Source organism: Aethina tumida, chromosome 3 (assembly GCF_024364675.1).
Source record: "Aethina tumida isolate Nest 87 chromosome 3, icAetTumi1.1, whole genome shotgun sequence".
NCBI classification, from domain to species: Eukaryota; Metazoa; Arthropoda; class Insecta; order Coleoptera; family Nitidulidae; genus Aethina; species Aethina tumida.
The window spans coordinates 5,882,784-5,893,755 of NC_065437.1; the positions used below are offsets into that span (position 1 = coordinate 5,882,784).

Here is a 10,972-nt window from a genome sequence, read left to right on the forward strand (position 1 = left end):
CCAAATTCAAAACACCAAATTGGGTACAATCTAATGTAACTTCATATTAATTCGTTTTTACAACAATTAGGTCTTGATGTTTGAAGATTTGGTGAAGTGTTTCTTCCTTTTAATTATTGATTAGAAATATGTATAAATAAGAAAAATTAGGGTGGAAGCAAATTATATTTATCTTTTTCTCTCTATTTATATATTGTCTTCTTCAATAAACTGAATTTGGAACAAGAATTAGAAAAATATAACAATATATATCATGTTTTTCTATTCCATTCATTTTTAAATGAATTAGTAAATACCAAGATGATCTAATTGGAAAATCAACTGTTTTATTTTAGACCTAATTGATTCCATAACAATGTAATAATAATTACATTAACGATTTAACGTCTTATCATCACCAAACTAGTTGTCGTTTGAAGCTGCACCACACCAATAGTTAACATTTATTTTATCAACAAATTCAAATCAATAAAGTGGGTGCATTCTAATGTAACCTCATATAAATTCATTTTTGCAACATTTAGTTCTTGTTGTTTGAAGGTTTGAGGAAAAGTGTTTCTTCCTTTTGTTTTTTGTTAAGAAAGATATAAAAATGAGAAGGATTAAGATGGAAGCAAATTGCATTTTCCTTATCTTCAATAAATTGTCTTCAAAACAAGAATTAGAAGAAAATAAAAATCTATCTCTTGTATTTCCTCTTCCATTCATTTTTAACTAAATCGGTATACACCAGGATGATCTAAAGGAAAAACCAATTGTTTGATTTTAGACCTAATTGATACCAGCAAAATCTAATTCTATTATTAGTATTAATGTTTTAACTCCATTATTTACTATAATAATGTATCAGATTTCCATCAGTGGCATCTTATCATCACCAAACTAGTTGTCGTTTGAAGCTGCACCACACCAATAGTTAACATTTATTTTATCATCAAATTCAAATCAATAAAGTGGGTGCATTCTAATGTAACCTCATATAAATTCATTTTTGCAACATTTAGTTCTTGTTGTTTGAAGGTTTGAGGAAAAGTGTTTCTTCCTTTTGTTTTTTGTTAAGAAAGATATAAAAATGAGAAAGATTAAGATGGAAGCAAATTGCATTTTCCTTATCTTCAATAAATTGTCTTCAAAACAAGAATTAGAAGAAAATAAAAATCTATCTCTTGTATTTCCTCTTCCATTCATTTTTAACTAAATCGGTATACACCAGGATGATCTAAAGGAAAAACCAATTGTTTGATTTTAGACCTAATTGATACCAGCAAAATCTAATTCTATTATTAGTATTAATGTTTTAACTCCATTATTTACTATAATAATGTATCAGATTTCCATCAGTGGCATCTTATCATCACCAAACTAGTTGTCGTTTGAAGCTGCACCACTCCAATAGTTAATATTTATTTTATTATCAAATTCAAAACAATAAATTGGGTGCATTCTAATGTAACCTCATATAAATTCATTTTTACAACATTTAGATCTTGTTGTTTAAAGGTTTGAGGAAAAGGGTTTCTTTATTTTGTTTTTTGTTAAGAAAGATATAAAAATAAGAAGGATTAGGATGGAAGCAAATTACATTTTCCTCATCTTCAATAAATTGACTTCAAAACAAGAATTAGAAGGAAATAAAAATTTATCTCTTGTATTTCCTCTTCCATTCATTTTTAACTAAATTGGTATACACCAGGATGATCTAAAGGAAAAACCAATTGTTTGATTTTAGACCTGATTGATACCAGCAAAATCTAATTCTATTATTAGTATTAATGTTTTAACTCCATTATTTACTATAATAATGTATCAGATTTCCATCAGTGGCATCTTATCATCACCAAACTAGTTGTCGTTTGAAGCTGCACCACTCCTATAGTTAATATTTATTTTATTATCAAATTCAAAACAATACATTGGGTGCATTCTAATGTAACCTCATATAAATTCATTTTTACAACATTTAGATCTTGTTGTTTAAAGGTTTGAGGAAAAGGGTTTCTTTATTTTGTTTTTTGTTAAGAAAGATATAAAAATAAGAAGGATTAGGATGGAAGCAAATTACATTTTCCTCATCTTCAATAAATTGACTTCAAAACAAGAATTAGAAGGAAATAAAAATTTATCTCTTGTATTTCCTCTTCCATTCATTTTTAACTAAATTGGTATACACCAGGATGATCTAAAGGAAAAACCAATTGTTTGATTTTAGACCTGATTGATACCAGCAAAATTTAATTCTATTATTAGTATTAATGTTTTAACTCCATTATTTACTATAATAATGTATCAGATTTCCATCAGTGGCATCTTATCATCACCAAACTAGTTGTCGTTTGAAGCTGCACCACTCCTATAGTTAATATTTATTTTATCACCAAATTCAAAACAATACATTGGGTGCATTCTAATGTAACCTCATATAAATTCATTTTTACAACATTTAGATCTTGTTGTTTAAAGGTTTGAGGAAAAGGGTTTCTTTCCTTTGTTTTTTGTTAAGAAAGATATAAAAATGAGAAGGCTTAAGATGGAAGCAAATTAAATTTTCCTTATCTTCAATAAATTGACTTCAAAACAAGAATTAGAAGGAAATAAAAATTTATCTCTTGTATTTCCTCTTCCATTCATTTTTAACTAAATTGGTATACACCAGGATGATCTAAAGGAAAAACCAATTGTTTGATTTTAGACCTAATTGATACCAGCAAAATATAATTCTATTATTAGTATTAATGTTTTAACTCCATTATTTACTATAATAATGTATCAGATTTCCATCAGTGGCATCTTATCATCACCAAACTAGTTGTCGTTTGAAGCTGCACCACTCCAATAGTTAATATTTATTTTATTATCAAATTCAAAACAATAAATTGGGTGCATTCTAATGTAACCTCATATAAATTCATTTTTACAACATTTAGATCTTGTTGTTTAAAGGTTTGAGGAAAAGGGTTTCTTTCCTTTGTTTTTTGTTAAGAAAGATATAAAAATGAGAAGGATTAAGATGGAAGCAAATTACATTTTCCTTATCTTCAATAAATTGTCTTCAAAACAAGAATTAGAAGAAAATAAAAATCTATTTCTAGTATTTCCTCTTCCACTCATTTTTAACTAAATTAGTATACACCACGATGATCTAATGTAAAAACCTATTGTTTGATTTTAGACTTGATTGATACCATCAAAATGTAATACTGTTATTAGTATTAACATTTTAACGACCATTATATACTATAATAATGTATCAGATTTCGATCACTGGCATCTTATCATCACCAAACTAGTTGTCGTTTGAAGCTACACCTCTCCAGTAGTTAATATTTATTTTATCACCAAATTCAAAACAATACATTGGGTGAATTCTAATATAACCTCATATAAATTCATTTTTGCAACATTTAGATCTTGTTGTTTAAAGGTTTGAGGAAAAGGGTTTCTTCCTTTTGTTTCCTGTTAAGAAATATATAAAAATGAGAAAGATTAGGATGGAAGCAAATTACATTTCTCTCAACTTCTTTAAATCGATTTCGAAACAAAAATTAGAAGAAAATAAAAATCTGTCTCTTGTTTCACTCTTCCATTCATTTTTAATTAAATTTGTATACACCAGGATGATCTAATGGAAAAACCAATTGTTTGATTTTAGACTTGATTAATACCAGCAAAATGTAATGCTATTATTAGTAATGTTTGTTAATGTTTTAACGTCCATTATTTACCATAACAATGTGTCAAATTTCGATCAATGGCATCTTATCATCACCAAACTAGTTGTCGTTTGAAGCTGCACCACTCCTATAGTTAATATTTATTTTATCACCAAATTCAAAACAATACATTGGGTGCATTCTAATGTAACCTCATATAAATTCATTTTTACAACATTTAGATCTTGTTGTTTAAAGGTTTGAGGAAAAGGGTTTCTTTCCTTTGTTTTTTGTTAAGAAAGATATAAAAATGAGAAGGCTTAAGATGGAAGCAAATTAAATTTTCCTTATCTTCAATAAATTGACTTCAAAACAAGAATTAGAAGGAAATAAAAATTTATTTCTTGTATTTCCTCTTCCATTCATTTTTAACTAAATTGGTATACACCAGGATGATCTAAAGGAAAAACCAATTGTTTGATTTTAGACCTAATTGATACCAGCAAAATCTAATTCTATTATTAGTATTAATGTTTTAACTCCATTATTTACTATAATAATGTATCAGATTTCCATCAGTGGCATCTTATCATCACCAAACTAGTTGTCGTTTGAAGCTGCACCACTCCTATAGTTAATATTTATTTTATCACCAAATTCAAAACAATACATTGGGTGCATTCTAATGTAACCTCATATAAATTCATTTTTACAACATTTAGATCTTGTTGTTTAAAGGTGTGAGGAAAAGTGTTTCTTCCTTTTGTTTTTTGTTAAGAAAGATATAAAAATGAGAAAGATTAGGATGGAAGCAAATTACATTTTCCTCATCTTCAATAAATTGACTTCGAAACAAAAATTAGAAGAAAATAAAAATCTGTCTCTTGTTTTTCCTGTTCCATTCATTTTTAACTAAATTAGTATACACCAGGATGATCTAATGTAAAAACCAATTGTTTGATTTTAAACTTGATTAATACCATCAAAATGTAATTCTATTATTAGTATTAACGTTTTAACGTCCATTATTTAATATAATAATGTATCAGATTTCGATCAATGGAATCTTATCATCACCAAACTAGTTGTCGTTTGAAGCTACACTACACCAATAGTTAATATTTATTTTATTATCAAATTCAAAACAATAAATTCATTTTTACAACATTTAAGTTTTGTTGTTTAAAGGTTTGAGGAAAAGGGGTTCTTCCTTTTGTTTTTTGTTAAGAAAGATATAAAAATGAGAAGGATTAAGATGGAAGCAAATTACATTTCTCTCATCCTCAATAAATTGACTTCAAAACAAAAATTAGAAGACAATAAAAGTATATCACTTCCATTAATTTTCAACTGATTTAGTAAATACTATGATCTAACTGAAAAATCAATTTCTTGATTTGTGCCATCAAAAAAGTTGAAATGAGTAAGTTTTGAATTTGAAATATATTATTAATACCAAAATAGGAAAAAAAAAAAACAGAAAAAATTATGATATTTATTGTGATTGAAACAAAAATTAGAAAGATGTAAAAATGTGTGCCTCTCCTTCTCTCACTCTTCCATTATTTTTTTTTTTAATTAATTTAAGTGGTAAAAACTAAATTAATATAAACGATAAATTGTTTGAATTCAAAGTTGAAAAGATGTTAATCTTGAAACCACTTCAGTTTCTATTAATTGAAATAGTACTGGTTCCTCATGGTAAAATGATTAAAATGACCAAAAATGTATCCGCAATGGGAGTATAACTTATTAAAATTCACCTACTTCTCACATGAAACCCATTAATCTCTTCGAAAAGCTGGATGTATTTAATGGTAGCAATTTGTGTGTTATAACTTAACGTTTTCTACAAGGTGAAAACTAAGATTACACAAACTCATCTCCAAAGTGTTACACCATCTAAAGTTAGCGCTCCATCCACCGGCAAAATTTAAATTTCATTTTAATAACTCCCGACTTATCTTTAATTTGTTGAACAAGTGCACTCGCGGTTAAATTCGGCGCAGTTCCGCCGCCGTTTGTCTGCATCCCCATGTGAATGTTTAGTCGCTTTTAAAACAAGTTCGAGAATAACATGGCGCTGGTTTTCAGATGGTATCTTGTACGGGTTGGTGTATGCGACACATCCGAGATGTGCACACCGAGGCGGTATGCACACCCAGGATATATGGGCCATGAAGGATGCAAAATAGACCGCCGATATCGTCGCTGAAATCCTCCGGGCCGATGCTTCCCATGCATTTAAGATTGCCCGTTCGCGCTTTGTGCAAAAATGTGTTTGTGTATTCATATTTTATGGGTGCACGTAATGGTCCTGATCTGACATCCGGCCACTGAAAATTCTCTAATAAATTATTATTAGCTTTCGTAACTTTAACAATAAGGTAAAATATACCCAGTTTGTTCAATAACAGTAATATTATGGGGACCATTTTATTAACTATTATTTTTTATATACAGAATCATTTCACTAATATTTACAAAAACTGACATTAATTTTTTTAACCAAAAATACGCTATAATATATGTCAGTTTAGGACACTCTGTATATTTTGACACACTAATGAAATTGAAAAGGTCCTCAAAAATTTAAATTTGTCTAAAAATTCCTTCAAACTTAATGAAATAATTTTGAACTTGTCTCTTATTCCTTAAAATATTACTATAGTCTATTCGCACAAGGTTCGAACTGAACACACTATAGAACCGTTTTTGAATATATTCTTTTGAACTTAATAATTTAGCATAAAAATGTACATTATAACTGATATTATTTAATTAATTTTAAATAAGAAATAATAAATTATAAATATGTAATCGGAAATACTCGATGATACTTTTTCTGAAAGCTTCTGGCAAAATTTAAGTGTGAAGTAAAGAGAATTTTATAACTGAACATTCTGTACACTTAGATGGACTTGTGGAAGGTAAATAAATAGGTAAATGTTATGTATATTTCAGCCCTAAGAAGCCTAAAAATATTCCAAACTCTATTTAAAAAAAGCAAACACATCTCGTTTATTTTCTCCCTCCATTATATGACGAAAATAGGTATCTGTATAAAGTTTTTATATCTGACAAAAAAATAAACAAATTTAATAACTAAATGTTTTCACAATCTAATATACATGTCATTTTGGAAGTCCCTGTATATTTTGACACACTAACGAAATGGAAAAGGATTCAAAAAATTATAAATTTATCTAAAAATTCTTTCAAACTTAATGATATAATTTTGAATTTGTTTCTTATTCCTTAAAATATTACTATAGTCTATTCGCATAAGGTTCAAACTGAACACACTATAGATCTGTATTTAAAAATATTGTTTTGAACTTAATAATTTAGCATAAAAATGTACATTATAACTGGAATTATTTAATTAATTTTAAATAAGAAATAATAAATTATAAATATGTAGTCAGAAATACTCGATGATACTTTTACTGAAAGCTATCTAGGCAAAATTTAAGTGAATTAAAGAGAATTTTATAACTGAACATTCTGTACACGTAAATGGATTTGTGAAAGGTAAATAAATAAGTAAATGTTATGCATATTTCAGCCCTAAGAAGCCTAAAAATATTCCAAACTCTATTTAAAAAAAACAAACACATCTCTTTTATTTCCTCCCTCCATTATATGGTGAAAATAGGTATCTGTATAAAGTTTTTACGTCTGACAAAAAATGAAATAACCAAGTTTAATAACTAAATATTTTCACAATCTAATATATGTTACTTTGAAACACCCTGTATATTTTGACACACTAATGAAATGGACAAGGCTTCAAAAATTTATAAATTTATCTAAAAAGTCTTTCAAACTTAATGAAATAATTTTTCACATAACACTTATTCCTTAAAGTATTACTATAGTCTATTCACATAAGGTTCGAACTGAACACACTATAGAACTGTATTTAAAAATATTGTTTTAAACTTAATAATTTAGCATAAAAATGTACATTATAACTGACATTATTTACTTAATTTTAAATAAAAAATAATAAATTATAAATATGGCACTCCTGGCAAAATTTAAATGTGAAGTAAAGAGAATTTTATAACTGAACATTCCGTACACGTAGATAGATTTGTGGAAGGTAAATAAACAGGTAAATGTTATGTATATTTCAACCTTAAGAAGCCTAAAAATATTTCAAAGTCTATTTAAAAAAGCAAACACATCTCTTTTATTTCCTCCCTCCATTATATGATGAAAATAGGTATCTGTATAAAGTCTGACAAAAAATGAATAAACAAGTTTAATAACTAAATATTTTCACAATCTAATGTACATCACTTTGGAACACCCTGTATATTGTGACACACTAATGAAATGGAAAAGGCTTCAAAAATTTATAAATTTATCTAAAAATGCTTTCAAACTTAATGAAATAATTTTGAACTTAACTCTTACTCCTTAGTATTACTATAGTCTATTCACATAAGGTCCGAACTGAACACACTATAGAACTGTATTTAAAAATATTGTTTTGAACTTAATAATTTAGCATAAAAATGTACATTAAAACTGGTATTATTTACTTAATTTTAAATAGATAATACTAAATTATAAATATGTAATCAGAAATACACGATGATACTTCTTCTGAAATCTATTCTGGCAAAACTTAAGTGTGAAGTAAAGAGAATTTTATAACTGAATATTCTGTACACGCAAATGGATTTGTGGAAGGTAAATAAGTAAGTAAATGCTTGTATATTTCAGCCTTAAAAATATTCCAATCTCTATTTAAAAAAGCAGACAAATCTCTATTATTTTTTCCCTCCATTAGTTTTCTTGTGTGCTATGTAAATATATTTAAATTTAACACGCACAAGAAATATTTTCGTTGTCTGTGACTACCCCACTACTAGAATACAATAAAGTATAAAATAATGTTGAGAAATAAGGGTGGTTACTCATTAAATTAATTTGAAGAAACAATTTAAATAACATTCAAGAAGTCTTCAGAAACTTTTGACATCACGAATTATTTTTTGTCATGTGAAAGTCAAAGAACTTATGCAAATTTTAAGTAATTGTAATGTAAGTTTATGTACGAATGTCAATTGAATGTGACAAGAATTAAGTTATAAATTTATAAGTAATTGCTCAGTTGTATTATTGTGTATTTCGAGAAGTTATAATATATATAATTTATTAATTTTAAATAAAATTAAAATCTTTTGTTCACAATTTTAGATCATCAGTTCATTTATAATTTTACCTTGGAATTCATAATATTGTAGTTACACCAACAAACTAATTGCTCTCATTTATTGATTTTTATTTGGTTTCCTTTTTGTAGCTAATGAGTATAACTTTGTGGGAACAATATCTAAATTATGAATGATTTATAGCTCATTAGTGATACGGAAATGGGTCTCCAATGGTGCTTTCCATGATGAATGAAGCTGTTGTAGTAGAAAATGATTGCTTATGTAAATTTTTATAACATGTTGAAATATCTTATTGGGTGTAGGAGTTAAATTTATCTTAATTTATTATAAAGAAGATAATTCCGAGGTAATCATCTATGGTACCGTTTAAATTTTATTAATTGTGCGAGTACTGACGAAACACACTTTTACTTCCTGAAAAATATAAACACCATTTCCATCCTCCTTTCATAAAAATTAACTTCCAGCAGATGCATCTGCTTTTCGCACAAAAAGTTCGCATATTAAGGGATAAAATTCGCCACCCCTTGGTTGTAACAAGATTAGTAACGTACGCCAAATAGGGTGTCTACCATAGATGTAAGAAAGGGTAAAAACAAGGGGCGGGTAATTGTGGTGAGAACCAAGAAAAAAATATTTTATCTGGTTTCAGGATCTCAAACGTAATAATATTTTGAAATATTTATCGTTCACGGTTATGCCATGTCGTGCATTTATATTTTATCTTTGTAAAACCCTCGTATGAATTATGGAAACATGCAATTAGAACGTAGATATATCTTATCCTCCTCAACTAATTCATTCGGATATTCCTTTGCCTACTTGAGGTACACTTCTAGCAAAATACAAAATAAATTTCATTGTAGCATGCACTTTTCTTTTAACAATAAAGTGTGCAATTTATGGTAATTGCTTATTTCAATACATTATAAATAGAAATAAGGCTCGTGATTAAAGTTAATTAAATAATGGTAATATGTGTAAATAAATGTATACATTTCATATGTGAAGTAATTTAATGGGCTATAATTGAACACTGCAACTAATAAATTAGTGCCGTGCCATTAGTATCATATGGATCCGGGTTATAATGTGGCTGATTTCATTACAGATTAAATTTTTTTTGTCGTTATAAAATTAACTGATTATTTCTTACTTTGTAATTTAGTAACTGGACTAGTATAGTTTATGATGTAAATTATTTACGTTCACCGTTACTACTTGATAAAATTTGTTGAGAACTGGTTTTTTAGGTTTATTTTTTGAAAATAGTGATGTTTCTTTTTCAGGTTTAACCGGCCACACTGACGCAGGAAATTAATAAAGATTGCTGACACTCCATTCAAGGCTCCAATTAAATTGATTATTTCCTGTAAGTTTTTAAGAATTAATCGGTTAATTGCAAGCAAATCATGTACTGGACAATTAACACAATCATATATAATAATAATTATTTATGTTATTATTTTTTTACAGCAAATATTTTCAGAAAACGATAGGAATGGTCAAAAATGTGAGACACGAGCCATTTCATTAAATATTACTATATAAGGTGATTTTAAAATGTGTGGTCAAAATTTGGAAGTACTTAGAACACATCAATAAAGAAGAAAAACTAAATATTTTTTTTCTAAAGTTGATCACGTACCAAATTTAAACACGATTTGATCTAAAGTTATGGAAATATGAGTTAAAAACAATTTTTAAAATTTTAATTTGAGGAGCTGTATTTCTTCAGAAGAAACTACCACTTAAAATATAAATTAAAAAATATTTAATTAAAATATATAAATATGTTTACAATTAAAAAATATATAAATAAAATAATAAATATATTAAATTACGTATAATGTATATTCAAAATTATAAAATATATTAAATTAACTTTGTCAAATGTCATAAAATCTCTAAAATGAGAATTTATTAAATGACTTTTTATTTTTTAAAGTATATAATATTAAAATTTAAAAATCAAAAATTATAATAATAAACAAAATATAAATTGAAAAATATTTAATCAGAATATATAAATATAAATATGTGTATATAATTTAAAACATATGAACAAAATTAAACTAAATTATAAAAATTATAAAATGTTAAAATATGAGTATATAATTTAAAAATATA

At 26.7% G+C, this 10,972-nt stretch overlaps 1 long non-coding RNA gene across 1 annotated transcript in view; it reads left to right on the forward strand.

The window, feature by feature from the left end:
• LOC126265062 (uncharacterized) overlaps nt 1-10,215 on the forward strand; it is a 67,887-nt gene extending 57,672 nt beyond the window's left edge. Inside the window, exon 3 of the long non-coding RNA XR_007547618.1 lies at nt 10,132-10,215. This is a non-coding gene — a long non-coding RNA (uncharacterized LOC126265062). The remainder of the gene's footprint in view (nt 1-10,131) is intronic.
• Nucleotides 10,216-10,972: the final 757 nt, after the last annotated feature.